This window comes from Nelumbo lutea, chromosome 3 (genome assembly GCF_056320005.1).
Source record: "Nelumbo lutea isolate HS-2025 chromosome 3, American lotus-T2T, whole genome shotgun sequence".
NCBI classification, from domain to species: domain Eukaryota; kingdom Viridiplantae; phylum Streptophyta; class Magnoliopsida; order Proteales; family Nelumbonaceae; genus Nelumbo; species Nelumbo lutea.
Window position 1 is genome coordinate 103514653 of NC_142686.1, and position 21852 is coordinate 103536504.

Sequence of the window (21852 nt, forward strand, 5' to 3'; positions counted from 1 at the left end):
TTCAGCACTGCTTCTGGCCACAACCGTCTGCTTTTTACTCTTCCATGTCACAAGATTTCCTCCCAAAAATGTGCAATAGCCTATAGTAGATCTTCTGTCACTCACTGAGCCTGCCCAGTCTGCATCTGTATACCCAACTACTTCAAGTTTTCCTCCTGGTTTATACAATAGCCCACGGCCTGGAGTTCCTTTCAGATACCTCACAATTCTAAGGACTGCATCCCAGTGAGGTATACGGGGATTATGCATGAATTGGCTCACCACACTGACTGCAAAGGAGATGTCGGGTCTCGTGATAGTCAGATAGTTCAGCTTTCCCACTAGTCGTCCATACCTTCCAGGATCTTCAAATACTTCTCCTGTATCACCGCTCAACTTAACATTTGGTTCCATAGGGGTCTCAGCCGGTTTTGCACGTAACAGTCCTGTTTCTTCCAATAGATCAAGGACATATTTCCTTTGGTACAGATTCACACATTGTTTTGACCTGGCAACCTCTATTCCCAAGAAATACTTTAATGTTTCAAGGTGCTTTGTTTGAAAATGATTTTGTAGAAATACCTTTAGTTTGCCAATCCCCAATTTATCACTACCAGTGATGACAATATCATCCACATAGACCACTAATAAAATCTTCCCAGCTTCTGAGTCATGGCAGAACACTGAGTGATCAACTTGGCATTGCTTCATTCCAAAACTCTTCACCACTTCACTGAACTTCCCAAACCAAGCACGTGGAGATTGCTTCAACCCATAAATTGCTTTCTTCAGCTTGCACACCTTACCACCCTCCCCCTAAGCATCCCAGGTGGTTGCTCCATATATACCTCCTCCACTAGATCACCATGGAGGAAGGCATTCTTTATGTCAAGTTGAAGGATAGGCCAATCATACATAACTGCCAAGGAAATTAGGATATGAACGGAACCAATTTCAGCCACTAGAGAGAATGTCTCCAATGTAGTCCACACCATACAACTGTGAGTAACCTTTAGCAACAAGTCTGGCCTTTAGATGCTCCACACTACCATCTGGCAAGTATTTCACAGTATACACCCATTTACAGCCCATAGCATGCTTGCCAGGTGGGAGTGTAGTAAGTTCCCACGTTTGAGTATGTTGAAGAGCAGAAAAATCCTCCTCCATTGCCCACCACCATCCAGGTGAACTAAGAGCTTCTTGAACATTGTTAGGTATGGAAATAGAAGATAAAAGTGAAACAAACTGGCGAAGTGAGGTAGAAAGACGAGATAATGAAACAAAATTGGAAATGGGATGGATAGAACTACGTTTACCTTTCCGTAAGGCAATGGGTAGATCAAGGTCTGAAGGTTCAGCAATAGGAGCCACGAGAGGATCCGTAGATGAGGTAGAAGCAGGAGGAAGGGCCGGTGTCGTTCGACGTGTATACACTTGTCGGATCGGCGGTCGTTCAGTGGTGACCTGCACTGGATGAGATGATGAGTCTACTCCAACAACAGCCTCTGGAACTGAATCACTGACAGGAAGAGGAAGAGGAGGTAAGGGTGAGGACAAGGGTGCTTCATGACTGGAGAAGAAGGGGACAAACCCAAAAAATGTGACATCAGGGCAGACATAGCACTTTCGGGCAATGGGATTATAACACTTGTACCCTTTTTGAGTCCGAGAGTAGCCAAGGAAGATACATTTAATTGAGTGTGCATCTAGCTTGTCTATTCCAGGACTCAGATTATGAACAAAACACACACAACCAAAGACATGAGGAGTTAATGGAAATGGAGATAAATTGGGAAACAAGATGGAGAAGGGGGACCGACCATGAAGAATAAAGGAGGGCATCCGATTAATGAGAAAACATGCAGTGAGTACAGCATCACTCCAAAACCGTTTAGGAACATTCATGCGGTGAAGCATAGACCGAGCAATTTCAAGAAGATGACGATTCTTCCGTTCAGCCATCCCATTTTGTTGAGGGGTGAAAGCACACGAGGTCTGATGAATAATGCCATGTTGTTCTAAATACTGTTGCATTGAAGTAAGAAAGTATTCACGACCATTATTTGAACGGAAAACTTTGATTGGAACACCAAATTGTGAGCGTGATTCAGCATGGAATTTTTGAAAAATGGAAAATAATTCGCTTCTTTCTTTCATTAAGTAAATCCATGTCATTCTTGAACAATCATCAATAAAGGTGACAAAATACTTGTACCCATTATAAGACTATTTTGATTGGACCCCAAACATCTGAATGAACCAAAGAAAAATGACTCAACATACGACTCTCGACTCTTGAACTAAAGGACACACGACGATGTTTCCCAAACTGACCTGACTCACATTGCAAAACTGACAAATGACTCAATGGCGTGACCAAAATCTTGAGAGCCTTGAGAGATGGATGTCCCAGTCAGCAATGCCATTGTAGAGGAGTAAATGAAGTCTGAAGAGCAATTGAAGATCCACCACCGTCAAGATAATACAACCCACCAGCTTCATGCCCCCCACCAATCTTCTTCCCTGTCTTGAGATCCTGAAAAACACAAGTGGAAGGAAAGAAGGTAACAGAACAATTAAGAGCTTTGGTTATTTTACTAACAGACATAAGATTGAATAGAAACTTAAGGACATATAAAACAGATGATAAGGGCACAGAAGCCATGTCAGCATTACCAACACCACATATGGGGGATGAGGACCCATTGGCAAGTGTAACAGTTTGTGATGTGGAGGTTTCAGAAAGAGAAGAGAACACACCTAGAGTCCCGGTCATATGATCTGAGGCTCCAGAGTCAATAATCCAGGGTATGTTGTGAAGTGGTATGTTGTGATTGGGCATATGTGGCAGTGGTATGTTGTGAAGTAGTTTAAAGGAACTGTTCATACTCATCACGCGGAACACTCACCATCTCCCTCCCAGAAGTAGATGTAGATGTGAGAGGTGTTCGGTCTACCAGTTTACTGTCACTAATAACAACCTCGCCTGCTACAGCATGATTAGCCCATTTAGAGGGAGGGCCATGTAGGTCATAACAGAAATTCACTGTGTGTCCTTCCCTACCACAATGAGTACACTTCCTTGTAGAGTTATTTTTTCCTCTGCCACGGCCTCCCCCTGAGTCATGGCCACCCTGACTAATCATGGAATTACCACGGCCCCCTCTGGGAGCATGACCTCCCCCTCTTGTACTATGTCCATCACCTCTAGCTATCACAAGTGCTGATCTATCAGACTGTGTGGGGTTCTCTGTCTATCCCAAAGAAATTCTACGAAGTCTTGAGAATACTTCCACAAGTGTAGGAAGAGTAGAGCCCCCCAATATTTGAGCTCTAACCGGTTCATATTCCGACTTCAGCCCCACTAAAAACCTTGTAACATCTAGCTGCTCCCTTTGCTGTTGCTGAACTTGAATATCTGGAGTAAGGGGATGATAGACATTGAGTTCATTCCTTATATTCTTCATGCAGGCATAGTACTCTTGTAGTGTTTTGGTTCCTTGTTGTTAATCAAAGTACTCCTGATACAGCTGATATACTCCTGTTGTGTTATCTTGTCCAGAATATAGCTTCTTAGCATGCTCCCATATATCCTTAGCCGTATCAAGGAACATGAAGTTGGCACTGATTTTGGGTTCCATACTATTCCACAGCCAAGTCATGATTTGAACATCTTCTTGTTCCCAATCATCAAACCCTGGAGAGTCAACTGGTGGCTTCTCATCTCTTACATGCTTTACTTTCTTCTTTGCCTTGAAAAAAACTTCCACTGATTTAGCCCATGGAACATAGTTCTCCCCATTTAGCTTAATTGAGGTCATTTGTACCCCTAGGTAGTCGGAGGAAATTACTACACTAGGTTTCTGATCATTGTAGCCATCTCCTATTGCTGCCATTGTACTCTTTCACAGTTGCCTCTAACTTTACTTCTCAGCTACAAGCTGATTGATGTTGTTCACAGTTTGATATTTCAGCACCTATTGCAGCCTCTAAACACAACAGTGGAAGCACACACTTGTTCTTATTCACACTACTACTGACTTCACACACTTACGTCACACATAAGCATTAGTTTACCATTCACTAATCACAAGTAGGCCCTCTTACAACCACTCAAAACAAATTGTGCATCACAAGCACCACAACACAGTCAAATCTCAAAACAAATTGTGCATCACAAGCACCACAACACAGTCAAATCTGCTGCACCCAGTTCAGACTTGTTTAACACACTTAAGAGGGCATTACACAATCACAAGGAGTTCGGCAAGGTCACTGCATTCCACCTTACACCACTCGGCCACTTACAGCAGCCCTAACACCACTTAACAACTTACAGCAACCCTACACCATTCGGCTACTGCACACACAGCCCTTCCTAGGGCAACAATGAACCTAGTTCTCTAGGTTCTAATCAATACTAACAGCTTCTTGTAGGGCTTCTACCCAGAAATATAAATAACACTAGAAGAAGAGAGAACCGACCTTCCTTTGAGAATATCAATCAACCATTCACTGCTGAAGTCACTTTCCTTGTTGAAGAAGGTTATGCGCAGCAGAGAGACAAGCCGTAATGTTTCTGACCTAGGGCGAACCAGTTCTCTCCATTGACTGACCAGAAACGAAGGTGAAGAGTCACGAACAATGCTGAGGTGCTTTACCAACTGACGTAGATCAGGAGCATGGCTCTGATACCACGTTTCGCTGCTGCTACAGTAGTCCGAACAGGAAGAGGAGAAGAAGAAGAAGAAGAAGAAGAAGAAGAAGAAGAAGAAGAAGAGAAGAAGAAGGGTCTGTCGAAAATCTGATGATTAACCCATCCAGTCGACCCCCTTAATCTATATTAGATTCTAATAATGTTTACAAAGACAGAAATGCCCTTACTTAAGTGTGGGGCAGAGTAACTCTAATAACACTGCCACATAAGCAAGTTACTTAATAAACAAAAGAAGACTAAACTACCCCTATTCGGCACATCTTAACAGTTAGTTATTGTTTTTGATAGTAAATAGAAAAATTCATTAAAAGAGAAAGGTAGAGATACAACAAGTGATAAGTAATACACACACAAACAAGAAATGCAAGCAAACACAAATCAGAACCTTCTCAAGAAATCAATACAACCCAAATAAAGACAAAACTCAAAAATGGATCGAATAACAAACCAAGCTCTTCAATACCTTGTTGGGTTTGCATCTTATTTTTCAACCATTGGGTTAGGTTGTAATCTAACAGTGGGTGTGGTTCCTCCTATAGGTTAAGGTGGGTTTTACATATAAAAGGCTTCTTTTGTATATAAGGTTAAAAGAATGCTCTTTTTATTTTGGGAGAGGATAAAAATAGTGCTTTTGGTGTAAGAGTGGGTTCTTTTCTCTTGTAGTGATCTTCAGGTTCAAAGAAGAAAGGGAGAATGGGTGTATAAAGATTGGTTTGGGTTGCAAACCACAAGGTACCGTGTATTGTTTCTCATTTTTTTTCATAGTGAAGAATGGTTTTCATATCTTCCATGGAGATAGGTGATATGGCCAAACAACATAAATCCTTAGTTTACTTGGTGGTGTTTGTTTTCTTGTCTTTGCTAGGATTTTTCTATTTTGTTTCTATTGGATTCTCTTGATTGCTATTTCATTTAAAATGTTTTGTGGTTTCACCCTGTTGGTAGTTGTTGTGAGCCTAACATCCCCTACCAAAGCCTCAAACCAAATAGACACCAGCAACTCAAAGAACATAGCTCAAGAAGACCAAATCTTCCTGGTAAAAATTCCAAAAAGAAAAAAAAAATCCACATCCAACCTCACAAAATATAATGAGAACAGACCTTTAAAGAATTAAAGATAATCAGTTCTCAATATGAAGTTCACAAATTCCATCCAAACATTGTAAGACACATTGGTACAGGCTGTGAAAGAGAGAAAGAACAACAAAGGAGAAGAGGAAAGAGGGACATAAAAAAAATTAAAAAGTGGAATCATGGTTTTGGGATAGAAATGTATGGAGAGCAACAAAAGTGGGTACAACTCTCCCTTTCAAAAAACGGTATGATTACTAATCATCTTAGTGCTGGTTTAATTGTAATATCAAAAATGTGGAAACAAAACGGCTAATTTTTTATTTATAACTCCTCCAAGAAGTATAGAGAAACAAATTTTGAGGAAAGAACACAATATATACAATGTATAATGTATCTTAACTACCATCTAATCAGTAGAAACCAGTAAACCACCATGCCTGCCCATAATTGAATATAACATAGATACTACCTGGATGCTATCAAGATTTGAAAAGATGTCACATAAAGTAAAATTCCATATGACAGCAGAAATCCTAAAATTTCCACAATTTCAAAATTATGTATCTGATTTTAAATTTCTACAAGCCAGCACTAGTGAAATTGATATTAGGAATAAAACTCCAGGAAAGTGCAATACATCATCATCCATGCCTTATCCCAACTATTCATAAAGTGCAATGCGTTTTGAGAATAAAACTCCAGGAAAGTGCAATACATAAAGAAAGAATATTCATAAAGTTATAAACTTGTAAATCCAATTATATTTAGTGTGGAAGGAACTTCAAGGAAAAGAACATGTCTAATGAACAAAAAACGCCCCCTTCCTCAAGTGGCAACTTATAGGTAGCGGTGGCAATTAGGTGGGTTGGGTTGGGTTTGGTTTGGGTTGGGCTTCAACCCAACCCATCTAACCCGTCAACCCATTAATGACCCAATAATATGAAATTAAATGGGTTGGGTTCAACCAAAACCCGACTTGATCCAATCCAACCCGCCCAAACCCATTAATCTTATATTTATGTACTTAAAACAAATAACTAACTCCCACTTGACAAATAAGTTGGTCATAGCTTGGTGGTAACACTAGTTGTTATTTACACAAGTGGTGAAGGTTCAAATCACATTACATGCATGTCATTTCACACAAGTGGCAAAGTCATTTGACTATGTTCGGGCTTCGAGTTTGATCAAACCACTTATGTTCAAACCGATCAGAGCAACTTGAACTCTAACTAGATTGTCTTCGAGCTAATCACATCAAGAGTGGTTGAACCCCATTTTGATTCGGATCAGTCCAGTTGGACTAGACCAGACAGGTTCAGTCAATGTCGGATTGACTTGGACCAGCCCATATCAGGTTGTGCACGGGTTTGGGACCGAACCGAGTGGTCCGAAGCGGGTCAGTGTGAGTAAATCGGGTCAGAATGGTCCACATCTGGTTAGAACCAGCCCGCCCGGTTCCGCTTCAGATTCAGGTCGACACATATCGCCTGTTCTTAATCGGGTTAGGTACGGACTGGGTTGCCCGACCCAAACAAAGTGAACCGACGCGATCGGGTCTGTTCATATTTAGACCAAATTGAACTAGTCCGGACTCGGGTCAGGTTGATTTGGATTTATGTCGATTTGGATGAAGTGTGTTTATTCTAGGCAAAACTAATTTTAGTCAATAATTAATAGAAAATTAATACGTTAATTATAAATTATTTCACTCAAATGAACAAAATTAAAAAAAAATGGCTAAGGAATTAATACTTGTATCTTTAGTGGTTAACCCAATGGTTATCCACAACCCAACCCGACCCGACCCATTTAAATTGACCCAATGGGTGATCAACCCATTTCCAACCTACCAAGTAAATGGGAGGGCTGGGTGGGTTTTGGGTGGGTTCAGCAAGTGGGTGAGAAATTGCCACCCCTACTTATAGGGAAGATACCGCATAGTATCTACAATCAGAAAATCCATCTTTGAAGTGAGAAACAACCTACCTCCTCAAAACTCATTTTGAGTTCACTTGTGGAATGTATAGACTAATGTTGATCAACCCATACATACATCAGTTCAATATTTTGTTGTCGCATTAGAATACACACTAACTAAAAGAAATGTCCCATCTTAAAGGCATGTTTATGAATTTCATTTCAATAACTTGTTGAGAAAGAAACCAACCCAAGATCTGAAATCAATTGGCAAATAGAGAAAATGAGTAGAAAACGCAAAACAAAGCAACTCAAGAAAGCACAAAGGGATTTGCATGATTTGGCTTATAGCCTATATCCACAAGTGTAGGAGCAGAAATCCACTATAGAAAACAGCAATGAAGTGTACAATGTTGAGCAACCTCTCACATAGAAAACCCTAAACCCCAATACACCAGAGCTCTAACTCCCAAACTTGCTTTATCTTCACACGCAAGCCAAAAGATACACAAAAGAGAAAACCCAATAACATGACATATTCAGGTCAGACCCATAAAGCTGAAAATGGGTCAGGTCAAGAAGCAAAGATGTACATGCATGTTTGGTTCCATGGGTGTTTCTTGGAAAAACGCTGCCACATCTGCACCAACTAGGCATGGGCGTTTATTGAGCCTTGAACCAATGTTTGGTTCATCAATTTATTGAAAAAACGGAAAAAAAACGGATATGCTTAGATTTTTGTACCTGGTGTCGTTGGGGGAAGTGACAAATTCTCACTTCCCCTAATGGCCTGGCATTTCACAAAACACATAGCCAACGTGGTGTCGACATGGATGCCAATGTTGCGTCCCAAACTGGTTGATTCAGATGTAAATCAGTCCTCTAAAACTGATGTAAACTTGGAAAAAATTAGAGAGAAAGAGGAAGAGAAGAAAAGAACAGCAGCACAAAAGAAAGAAGACGGAGAAAAGAAGAGGAAGAAGAAGAGTTCGAATATCTCTTCCCTCCCTTCTCTAATCCTTTTACTAAACTTCAATCTTAACATAATTACAAGTATACCCTTAAGTGGGCGGCCAACTAGGCAATAACTTAAAGAGAACTAGCAAAAAAGAAATAACAGGCCCATTAAGATAGGCCCATTAGCCATTAGCTAACAAATAAATAAAAAACGTGCTACAAGAAAAGATACTAGGGCCCATTCGGCCCAGTCTCTTTACACTCCCCCTCAAGCTGAGCATAGATGTCAATCATGCCCAGCTTGCTTATATAGTGTGTCAGCTTCCCTCTCGAAACTCCCTTGGCAAAATATTAGTCAACTATTCTTCTGAGGTGATGAATGGCAAACAAACTTCTCCTGAGGAAACTCTTTCCTGTATAAAATGTCTATCAACCTCAATGTGCTTAGTTCTATCATGTTGAACAGGATTATGTGCAATATTGATAGTTGCTTGGTTGTCGTAGTAGATTATCATTGGCTTCTCATAGTCAACCCCCAATTCTTCTAAAAGGGATCGTAGCCACAGTAATTCTGACACACCATGTGCCATTGCCCTGTATTCTACTTCAATAGAGGATCTGGCAACTATAGACTGTTTCTTACTCCTCCATGAAACAAGGTTCCCTGCCATCAAAGCACAATAACCCGAGGTGGATCTCCTATCATCAATACATCCAGCCCAATCAGCACCAATGTATGCTTCCAGCTTCATGTGTCCATGTTTGGAAAATATAATACCTTTCCCTGGAGTACCTTTCAAGTAACACAAAACTCTTTCTATAGTAGCTAAATGAGTATCTCTAGGAGAATGCATAAATTGACTAATAACACTCACTGCATAGGAAATGTCTGACCGAGTCATTCAGAGATATAACAACTTCCCAAGCAGTCTCTGAAACACTCCCCTATCGGATAAAAGTTCACCATCTGCAACAGAAAGCCTATGATTGGGATCAATAGGAGTGAAGGCTGGTTTAGCACCAAGTTTACTAGTCTCAGCAAAGAGGTCAATGACATATTTGCACTGAGAAATGAAGATACCATCCTTAGATCTAGCAACTTCGATGCCCAAAAAATATCAGAGATCTCCTAAATCCTTGATTTCAAATTCAAAGTTAAGAAATCTTTTGAGTTTACTGACCTCTTGGGTGTCATTACCCATGACCACAATATCGTCAACATAAACTATCAAAAAGGTCTCCAGAGAGAGTTCTTTTCAAGAACAAGGTATGGTCAGATTAAGTTTGTGTATAACCAAATGAGACAAGAGCAGCCCCGAACCTCTCAAACCAAGCCCGAGGAAATTGTTTGAGACCATGAATGGATTTTTGCAGTTTACACATCCTCCCTTGCATTTCCTTTCCATACAACCCCGGAGGCAAAGACATATAGACCTCTTCATGTAGATCTCCATTCAAGAAGGCATTTTCAACATCAAACTGGTGGAGAGGCCAATCAAAAATAGTAGCTAGAGATAACAAAACCCAGACTGAGGTCATCTTATCCACAGGAGCAAATGTCTCAAGATAGTCAATGCCATACATCTGAGTGTAGCCTTTAGCAACCAGCCTGGCCTTAAACCTCTCAATAGAGCCATTAGAATGATATTTAATGGAAAATACCCATTTACAACCCATCGGTTCCTTCCCTTCTAGCAAGTCAACAATATCCCAGGTATGATTCTTATGCAAATCATCCAATTCAGCCATCATAGCATCCCTCCATTCAAGTTTAGATAAGGCTTCTGATGCAGACTTGGGTACCACATGGGAAGAAACAGAAGCAAGAAAAGAGTAGTAGGTAGAAGATAGAAGGCTATAAGACAGGTGTTTGGAGATACAATGGGTTGTACACTTCCACTTGCCCTTGTGAAGAGTAATAGGAAGATCAAGGCTTGGGAAAGAAGTAGATGGGTCAAAGGAAGACTGATCTGTTACCTCAGTAATGATGGGAGGAGAAAGAGGCTCTTCTGTAAGAGTGGAAACAACTTGCCCATGTCTGAATCTGTGCCTTTGGTACCACCATTGGAGAACAGGATGAGGAGGAATTACAGGAGGATGAGGTGGAGAAGGAGCAGGAATACTGGAGGTATGTCCAATGGGAGAGGTGGACACCTCATCAGATGACTCAAAAGGAACAGGAAGAGGAACTATTGGAGGCATATCAAAGGGTTCCTCAAATTTCTCCCCCTTGGGAGGAATACTAAAGAAAGGAGTAGACTCAACAAATGTGACATCCCAGGATACAAAGCGGGTGCCGCTAACCGGATCAAAACAGCAATATCCCTTCTGCGTGGGGGCATATCCCGGAAAAACACATTTACGAGCCTTAGGTTCAAATTTGTGCCTTTGATGGCTGTGAACATGCACATAGCAGGTGCACCCAAAAACACGAAAAGAAAGAGAGAAGAGATCCTCATCTGGAAGGAAAAGGCTAAAGGGGGTTTTGAAGCCAAGAACCCGAGAAGGCATATGGTTAAACAAAAAGGTAGCAAGCAGTAAGGACAACATCTCCCCAAAATTTTAAAGGAACATGGGATGCAAAAAGGAGGGATCTAACCACATGTTGATTCTTCATTTCCACCACTATTCTGTTATGGAGTGTAGGAACAAGAACTTTGATGAATAACCCCAAAAGTTTCAAGATAGGCTGAGAGGGTTTTCTCAAAATACTCCTTAGCATTATTAGAACGAAATATTTTGATCCAGGTGTTAAACTGCGTAAGAATGAGTTCATGAAATTTTTGCACAATAGTTGGTACTTCATCTTGGGATTTCAAGAGATAAATCCAAGTGTAACGAGAGCAATCATCAATAAAAAGGATAAAGTACCTATAACCCCCCATAATAGGCAAATAATATGGCCCCCACACATCAGAGTGAACAATATGAAAAGGAGAAATAGATCTTTTATTGCTTACTGAATAAGATTGTCTACAATGCTTTTCCAGTTCACACGACTCACAATGAAGACTTGATAAAGACACTCCCTTAAATATATCTGGAAGCAAATGGCTCAAAGCAAAAAAAGACAAATGACCAAACCGAAAGTGACATAGCATGACTTTGTCAACAGACTCGGACAAAACCGACTCCAAGGCAACTCCGTGAAGTGGTCCAAGAGCTCTATCAGGTGTGTCCAGCAAGTATATTCCATTGGCCTCATGGCCACTCCCAACCATCCTCTAAAATTGCAAGTCCTGAAAAACACAATGAGTGGGAAAGAATGATGGATTTAGTTAAGCTGCTAACAAATAAAAGATTTGTATTAAGTTTAGGGACATGAAGGACAGAAGATAAATAAAGGGTGTCAGAGGTCTTTATATCCCCTTTGCCAGAAATGTGAGCAAGAGACCCATCAGCAAGGGATATTTTCTCTTTACTAGAGAGAAAGTGGTATGAACAGAAAAGATTAGACAAGCTGGTCATATGGTATGATGCACTAGAATCAATGATCCAAGGGATTTTATGATTACTTGAAACCAAAGCATGGTTTGTAGAAGCACGAATACTTGAGTGAGCAAATGCTGATGATGATGATGTGTTTCCTAAAGAATGAGATGTAGAAACAGTAGCCTCCAAGTGATTTAACAGCCTTCCATACTTTTCAAAATCTGCCTTCATTACTACCAACTGTTCAATGGTTGACTTTTCTTCACTCTCCTTACTTCCTCCTTCCGGTACTGTGGCAACATTAGCTGTCTTAGGCTTTCCTGTCTTACTGCCCTTCTTAAAATTATTGTTATTCTTAAACCAGTCAAGTAGAAGATCAAGATGAAGCTTCCAGCAAGTGTCCTTTGTATGCCTCGGTTTCTTGCAATATTCACATACCTGCTCCTTCTCAGTTGGGCCCTTCGGCTTTATTCCAACATGTGCAAAGTGTTCTATAGGTGGACTCTATAACTGAACATGTCGCCTACTCTCCTTACTGCTTATCATAGCATATGCCTGGGCGAGAGTAACCTCATCTTTGGCCAAAATATTCCGCCTAATGATGTCAAACTCGGGGTCGAGTCCAATAAGAAATTCAAAAACCTTGTTTTGTTCCACCAACTTCCTAAACATTTCTGCATCATTCTTACTCTCCCTTGCAATCTCCACAACATCAATTTCCTACCATAGGGATTTCAGTATAGAATATTAGATTGCCACACTCTTCTCCCCCTATCTTAGGTTCTTCACATCACTTTTCAACTTGTAGACTCTAACCACATACAACTTCTGTGAATAGGTTTCAGTAACACTGCCCCAGATCTCCTTGGCCAAGGACATCCAGATAGTGCTGACTTATATGAGGTTGCATAAAATTGACCAACCATCCTATGATTGTATAGTTCTCCTGCATCCATTTCTTAAATTCAGGGTTTGTCTCTTCGGGTTTCACTTTACTTCCTGTGAGGTACCCTAATTTTCCTCTATTATAGACATAAATCCTTATAGACTATTCCCAAGCAAGATAATTTGTCCCATCTAGCTTAATTGTGATCACACCAGTCAAAACGGAATCTACCAAGCCAAGCTCAGAAACTGGCACCTGCTTGAAGTCACTTCCGTATTGCTCCATTAATCAAACGAAAATAAAAAAACCAGAAATTTGGTCTTTAAAAACTTAATTTGAAGTCAAACCAGTACCAAAATGCTTGAAAACTAGGGTTTCACTATGTCCGGCTATTGGGAAAGAAGAGAAAAGATGCAGCCGCTCCTACCAGAGCTTCCCAACCTCTTCCAAAACTGAACCACCCTCTTTTAGAAGTCAAAACACACCTTCCAAGCACAGAGCGCCACACCCAAAGCTTCACTTTTACCTGTAACTTCGAAAATCTCTAATCGGCTAGGGTTTTGGGCAAAAATAGTACAACATCACTTATTGGCAATTTTCGGCTAGATTTAAACTCTTCAAACCCTCTACCAACTAGGCAAAAGATCTTCTGAACTATAGAGAACCTATCTCTCCATACATTCTCTTAATCAAAGGGTGTATGGGAAAAGAGAAAGAAGAAAAGAAGGAAGAAAGAAACCTGCTCTGATACCAAGGTGTAAATCAGTCCTCTAAAACTGATGTAAACTTGGAAAAATTAGTGAGAAAAAAGGAAGAGAAGAAGAGAACGGCAACACAAAAGAAAGAAGAGGAAGAAGAAGAAGAGTTCGAATATCTCTTCCCTCCCTTCTCTAATCCTTTTACTAAACTTCAATCTTAGCATAATTACAAGTATACCCTTCAGTGGGTAGCCAACTAGATAGTACCATAAAGAGAACTAGCAAAAAAGAAATAACAGATCCATTAAGATAGGCTCATTAGCCATTAGCTAACAGATAAATAAAAAAAATACCACAAGAAAAGATACCAAGGCCCATTTGGCCCAGTCTCTCTACAGATCCTATAATCCAACAAAGATAAAAAGAATAGGAGGAGAGAAGGAAGAGAGAAGAAGAAGAAGAAGAAGAAGAATTCTATTCTGAAGTAGTAGGTTGGCGACACCTAATTTTGTATGTATACTTAGGATGAAAGCTTATAACAAAATAAAAGAGAAAATACCAAAAACACCCCCACGCTAGAACATAACATATTACAACACTCCCCCTCAAGTTGGAGCATATATGTCAATCATGCCCAACTTGTCACACAATTCATTATGTCACAAATATGAAGACCCTTTGTAAGGACATCAACTAGTTGTTCCTTGGAACTGATATAAGGAGTACAAACTATCCCCTTTTCAAGTTTTTCCCTTACGAAATGCTTGTCAACCTCGATATGCTTGGTCCTGTCATAAAGAACTTGGTTGGCTGCAATATTAATGGCTGCCTTGTTGTCATAGTAGAGAAACATTGGACCATCAATAGAGAAGCTCAACTCTCCTATCAAATGTTTTACCCATAGCACTTCAGCAACTCTAGTGTCATGGCCCTATACTCGGCCTCAGCACTAGATCTAGCCAGTACAATTTGTATTTTACTCCTCCAAGTTACCAAATTTCCACCAACAAAGGCACAATATCCACTAATTGATTTTCTATCATCAACTACTCCAGCCCAAGCTGCATCTGTGTAGACTTCCACTTTCATATGTCCATGTTTCTTGAATAGTAACCCAGTTCCCGGATATTTCTTTAGAAATCTAAGTACTCTCTCAGCTGCCTCTAAATGGGAGGATGTTGGTGCATGCATAAACTAACTAACGACACCAACAACATAAGCTATATCTAGCCAAGTCATTGATAGGTAGGGAAGTCTTCCTACCAACCTTTGAAACTTCTTGACATCTGTCATTGGTTCTCTAGTACAATCACCAAGCCAATGGTTTTCACCAATAGGGGAATCTACAGGCTTTGCTCCTAACTTTCCTGTGTCTTGCAAGAGATCTAGGACATATTTCCTTTGAGAAATGAAGATGCCCTTTTAACAGCAAGCAACCTCAATACCAAAGAAATAACGTAATTGTCCTAGATCTTTCACCTCAAACTGCACAGCAAGGGATTCTTTAACTTTCTGAATCTTAGAGTCCCAATTCCCTGTAATCACAATGTCATCAACATAGACAATCAATAACACAACATTCTTCTGGTTTCTTTTTGACAAACATTATGGTCAAATACGCACTGCTTGAACCCAATTTGTTGAAGAACCAAGTGAAATCTACTGAACCAAGCCCTTGGGGATTGTTTCAAACCATATAAAGATTTTTTTAATTTGCAAACTTTCCCTCCACACCCATGTGCTACAAACCCAGGAGGCTGAATCATGTATACTTCTTCTAGATTCCCATTCAAAAATGCATTTTTTATGTCCATTTGGTGGCATTCCCGATCAAAGTTAACAGCCAAAGATAGTATAATCCGAATAGTGTTCACTTTAGCAACTGGGGCAAACGTTTCTGCATAACCGACCCCACACACTTGTATATACCCTTTTGCAACTAACCTGGCCTTATACCTCTCAACCGACCCATCTACTTTGTGCTTTACTGTGAATACCCACTTGCACCCCTCTGGCTCATTGCCTTCGAAAAGATTCACCAACTCTCAGGTGTTGTTTTTGTGTACAGCACAAATTTAATCCTTCATTGCATCTATAGGTATAGATAAGGCTTCTACAACACTTTTGAGAATGGAAATGCAATCAATGGCAGTTAGAAAAGCACGAAATGAGGGTGCAATGTTTTCATAGGACAATAAATGAGTAAATTGGATGCTTAGTAGTACATTATCTAACTCCTTTCCTATGAACAATTGGGACATCAAGATCATTGGTAGAATCATCAATAGCAATAGGTTCAGTAATGTCAAGGGGAACAAGAGTACCTGGATTTTCCTTCAAGGAGTCAGATGGGGCTGGATGTATAGTCTCTAGCTGCTCCACAGCCTTTGAACTCAGCTGGCCCTTACGGCGCCTCAAGAAGACACGGAATGGAGAGGAGTCAGGAATAGAGGAGAGAGAAACTTGTGGAGCTTGCCTCTCCTCCTCCACACTATTCCCCCCCTAAGGAGAGGCTTGAAAGAAGGATTCAAATTCAAAAGAAGGCACATCTATTGATACAAAATACTTATGTGTGACAGGATTAAAGCATTTGTAGCCCTTATGGGAGGATGGATAACCCAAAAAAAACACACAGAACCGACTTGGGGTCCAACATACCCCGGTTTGGAGATAGGTCATGAACAAAACACTTGTAACCAAACACACGTAAAGGAATAGAAAATAAGGGGGATTGAGGAAAAAAAGGTTGATGTGGGGCCTTGTATTGAAAGAGGCGTGATGGCATACGATTGATAACATAAGTTGTGGCCATCAAAGTATCAACCCAAAATCGTTTAGGAACATTCATGTGAAGCATCATGCTACGGGCAACTTCAAGTAGATGTTGGTTCTTCCTTTCGGCAACACCATTCTGTTGTGGTGTTCTGGCACACGAGCTTCTATAAAGAGATCCATGAGAGGAGAAAAACTCAGTTAAGTCATGACGAAAGTATTCCTTTGCATTATCCAATTGGAAAATTTGAACTTCAACATGAAATTGAGTAAAAACCATGTGGTGGAAATCTTTCACAATTTTGGGTACTTCTTCTCTATAATGCATAGGATATATCCAAGTGTATCTCGAGTAATCATCAATAAAGATGATAAAATATCTGTACCCACCCTCAGTAGGCATGTTCACAAGGCCCCAAACATCAGAAAAGACAACATGGAAAGGCAAAGCAAATATTTTATTATTAGATGGAAAAGTTGTTCTACAATGCTTACTTAATTGGCATGTTTGATATTGTAAACTAGTGATAGACATAGATTTAAAAAATTCAATGAACATAACTCTCAAAGACTCAAAGGACAAATGACCAAGGTGATTATGCAACAACCATAGTTGGCTTTTTGTAGACTGACTCATAAGACAAACAGGAGCTAGTGCCGCAAGACCAGCTTTTTCTCCAAAATGTAGAGGCCATCAACCATATCTCCTTTACCAGTCGTCCTCCCTGAGGCTAAATCCTGGAAAACACAAGAATTACGAAAAAAAGTCACACAACAGTTTAAGGATTGAGTAATACTACTTATGAAAAACAAATTACTATGAAGTTTAGGAACATGAAGGGCATGGGGTAAAACAAGGCCATCAAGAAGGGATATAGATCCCTGACCAACAATAGTGGACAGAGACCCATCAGAAAGTCTCACTTTATCCCTCCCAGAGAGGAGTGTAGGTCTAAAATAAATTTGACTTACCAGTCATATGGTTTGATGCCCCTGAGTCAATGAACCAATGTGACTCGGGAGCAGAGGTACACACATGAAATGAAGAAGCACCTTTACCTAATGTAGAAGCAAAAGAAGTAGAAGGGGTAGGAGCCAACCTATCCATCTGTCCAAGAGTCCTACCATACAGTTCCAAATGATCTCTGAATGAGTTAATGATGTCTTCCTTGGGATCATAACCACTAGGATGCTCTTGGGAAATTCCAGTAGTCAGAGTATTTGATTGGTAATCTTATGCAGCCATCTTTGTAGAAGTAAATTTCTTCTGAGAATGCTTCTTTGAAGTGTCTTGATTCTTGGTTGCCCACTTGGGCTTCCCCACTAACTCCCAGCAAGTCTCCTGAGTGTGTCTAGGCTTTTGGTAGTGAGTGCACCACAGTTTGTCTTTGTCATCATTTTTCCTTGATTCTCCCTTTTTCATTCCAATGTTGCCCCCTCTTGTAGCCAGGGCAACAAATTGCTCCCCCTTATAACAATCATTAGATTTTTTCTGCTCTCTTCATATTGAACTGAAGGCATATACCTCTTGAACTGAAGGAAGTTCCCTACTTCCTAAAATCCGTACCCAAAGAGGTTTATAAACAGGATTCAGCCCCAACAAAAAAGCATACACTCATTGTTGGAACAAGTTTTTTATATGCTTTTAATCCTCATCATTCTTCCACTCAATAGTCTGATAATAGTCCAGCTCCTTCCATACAGAGGTAAGGGCTGAATAGTATGTAGATAGGCTACGGTTTCCTCGCTTACAAGTAAATGATTCTTCTTGGAGCTAATAAATCTTGGCAAATTTCCTATCTTCAGAATAGGTTGCCTTGGCCTATTTCCAAATCTCACAAGCCGTATCAGCCCATATGAAGTTTTTCTTTACATGAGGCAGCATGGAACTTAACAGCCATGACATAACCATGTTATTTTCTTGATCTCATCTATCATGTTCAGCTGTATCAGACTTTGGTTCTTTAATCTTTCCACTTATGTAACCAGCTTTCCCCCTAGCTGTGATATAAAGTTTGATGCCTTTGGATCATTGCAAATAATTTAGGCCATCAAAGGGGGTAGTAGACATAGAGAAATTCATGCCGTCCATTCCCCCATTAAGGTTTCCTTGATGGGAAGTAATACCAGAGGTTGCTGAATCCTTAGTAGCCATTTTTCCCAATGTTTTACTGTCGATTTTCCAAGAAAAAAGGAATAAGACAGAAGTTCTGTACTTCTACAGCACTGTTATTGGTACAAAAGGAAGGCAACCAGCTAGAGAGTAACACATTAACCAAGATACAGCACTGTAGCTTAAGAAGGCTCCAAAAAACAGGTTCAGTCGGACTGTAGGTCAATAAACCCCATCCAAAACACTTCAGCTTATAGGAAAAAGGAGACAACCAGCCCCTACAACCCCAAACTATGACATTCACAGCAGTCATGCACTTAAATACGAATGTAACAGTACATACCTGGAGTACAATAGTAATTCCACGACCTACAATCCATAAAAAACCAGGAGAAAACCCTAGAGATACTGCTTACTGCACTCGGCTGCCACACAAACCTCTTCTTGGTACAATGACCAAGAGAGAAAAGGAAAAAAAAACGAAGACTGAAAGGCTAGCTCAGTCCAATGGAGTCTTCACTTCCTCTTCCAATCAAAGAACAAAGTTTCAGATGGAGAATACAATCTGAGAAGTTTATGCCTAGATCAGCGCTCTGATACCATGTAGTCCACAAAAGAAAAAAACAATAGAAGGAGAGAAGGAAGAGAGAAAAAGAAGAAGAATTCTATTCTGAAGTAGTAGGCTGGCAGCACCTAAGTTTGTATTTATACTTAGGGCAACAGGTTATAACAAAATAAAAGAGGAAATACCAGAAACACCCCTACAAATTACAACAGATCCGATGCATTGCAGACCATGAAACTCAGTAGAATACTTGTACCTTTTTTCCAGACACCCTAATGCATTTGAAGAGAACCCTGCGCCATCATTTCATCTAAAGAAAAATTTACCGCTGTTGTCTACTATTCTCCCATTCGTTGATGCCGGTAAGACCGTCGTTGACCCTAAGACCCTCTACCATTTTCGTCTTCTTCTGGTAGGCTAAATCATATCGACTTGTTCTTTTGCAGATCTATTACTTCTTCCCGTAAGTCTCCCCTGTTCACGAACCATCTACGGTCTTCTTCCCGCCGTCAACCCTGAGATATACTATTCTCCTATTCGTTGGCACCGGTAAGACCACCATCGACCCTGAGACCCTCTACTCTTTCCGTTTTCTTCTAGTAGGCTAGTTCATATTGACATTTTCTTGGTCGATCTATTACTTCTTCCCACAAGTTTCCCCTGTTCACAGACCATCTGCGCTCTTCTTCCTGTTGTCAACCCTGAGATCTGGATGCACAAAGCAAGATTTATGCGGACAAACCACAAATGCATGAATTAAGACATAAAAAATTCTTTGTTGGCCTTCATTATCGATGAACAATTTTTATTTCAATGTAAGAAATAAATGCCCCACACACATACATCCCCTATACCAATCATTTTGAACATTGGATGTGATTTTCATCCAAAATCAGCTATTAGATCTCAAAATATGCAAGCAAGGGTAGCTTGGACCATTGGATCGATTCAATGGCACCCAAATATCAAGGAAAGGTGCAACACCAAATCACCCATATGGCCATTTCTTGAAATGCCCTTCAAACAGCAAAAGATGAGGAAACGTCTATCTTTGCTGAGTTGGAAAGTGTTAGACAGTTTTGTATGCCCTTATCTTCAATCAAGATGATGTACTTTATGAGTTTATTGTAAATGAATAAAAGTGCATATTTGATTTATGTTCCCTTGATATGTTTCTGTGTAATATCCTTAAACTAGACACTTAATGAGACTCGTGTTAGTTTAGAATGCTCACAGCCAGTGGGTCGGTCTGGGGAGACCTATCTTAACAAGGCTGACACTATGGTGCCACCAAGTCGGTTGGGGTGGACTGTCTCAGCTGCCAGGGTGAGACCCTAGGCACATATAGTGTAGGATTAATTGAATCTTTGAACTGGACCAGATTTCCAATATTGCCCTAGACCTTGGAGATTGATGGGCAAAACTGGAAAGTTACACCCGACTCTTAGACTCGATTATGATACTGCACTATGTATCGGATTGGGTTGTCTTTGATATACCAACCAGTGAGATCCTTAGCGGGGGTCAAAACCTATGTATGTTGGGACAGTCTGAGAATTCATCTGAGTTGGTGATCATAGTGACAGAATCAACCCCTTTGTCGGACAAAGGTAATGATCGGGGATGCACTCTCACTGATGGAAACCTAGACTACCGGTAGCCGATTTCAATCGTTGAGATTTGTTTTACAAAATATATTTTATATGAGATATAAAAGTATATATTTAATGGTTTCTAAAAGGTTTGCAAAAGGTTTTAATTCCCGGGATCCATATAAGCAGAGAGTGCAACACTGTTCCTTGCAGCCGAATGAGAGGTCCTCTCTTGTCGGGTAGTGTATGATCATTATGGGCTGAGAGGTTAAGTGTTAGACCATTGAGAATAATGCCTGATGGGCTAATCTTGCATCTGCCCACAGTCCCTGGGTGTTACAAGGTGGCTTGGCCCAAGGACCACTTAGGGTAAGTGTTAGACCCATAGAGACCATGAGATGGTTTTCAGGGGATGCACTGTCCATAACAGTGTATTCGGCAAAGCCTTGTAACAAAGGCTGGGCTGAACCCATGTGGCTGATGTGTAGATCAATGTTTAGGTCCCACGCCATACAAGGAAGCCCAACTTGGCAACAGTTTGGAAGGCTAAGTGAATACATAACCTTAAATGGGCATTAAGCCCATTTCGAACTGGGCTAATTTGATTAGTCACTTAAAGAGGCGAATTCTAAGATGGATCAGTTGATAGGATTGGGCCCATACCCTATCCACTTAGAGAGTCCAAGATCTAAATAACATTTAGATCTGGAAGTCTCGTAATTAGATTAGGAGATGGCTGATCTGATCTGCAGATAAGATAAGGGTTATCCCTTATCACTTAAAGGGACTTCTTATCCAAATATGATTTGGATCACCAACTCCTAATAGGATTAGGAGCTGATCCCCTTAAGATTATAAAAGGAGAAGTGGGCGGCAACCTTTAAGACATGCAATCCACATTCTTGTCTTCAGAGCTGAAATCACAAGAAGAGAGAATTCTGCACCCTGCGAATACTCTTTTGCCACCTCCTTCCTGCAGCCACCGCCTCCAGCAGTTCGATCTCCAGTTCTTGGGAGAAATTAAGATTTGATCTTGATACCAATCTTTTGGAGAAAAGATTTGTTGGAGTTATATTCACAAGCCATCCAGTTGATTTTTGCGAAGGGTCAAGTTCTTTTGGAAGAACACTGCTGATTCTGCTCCACC

General features: G+C 40.4%; 1 protein-coding gene across 6 annotated transcripts in view; it reads right to left on the bottom strand.

The window, feature by feature from the left end:
- Positions 1 to 21852, bottom strand: part of LOC148867300 (LEC14B homolog) — a 54332-nt gene that overhangs the window by 30327 nt on the left and 2153 nt on the right. The window lies entirely within an intron of this gene.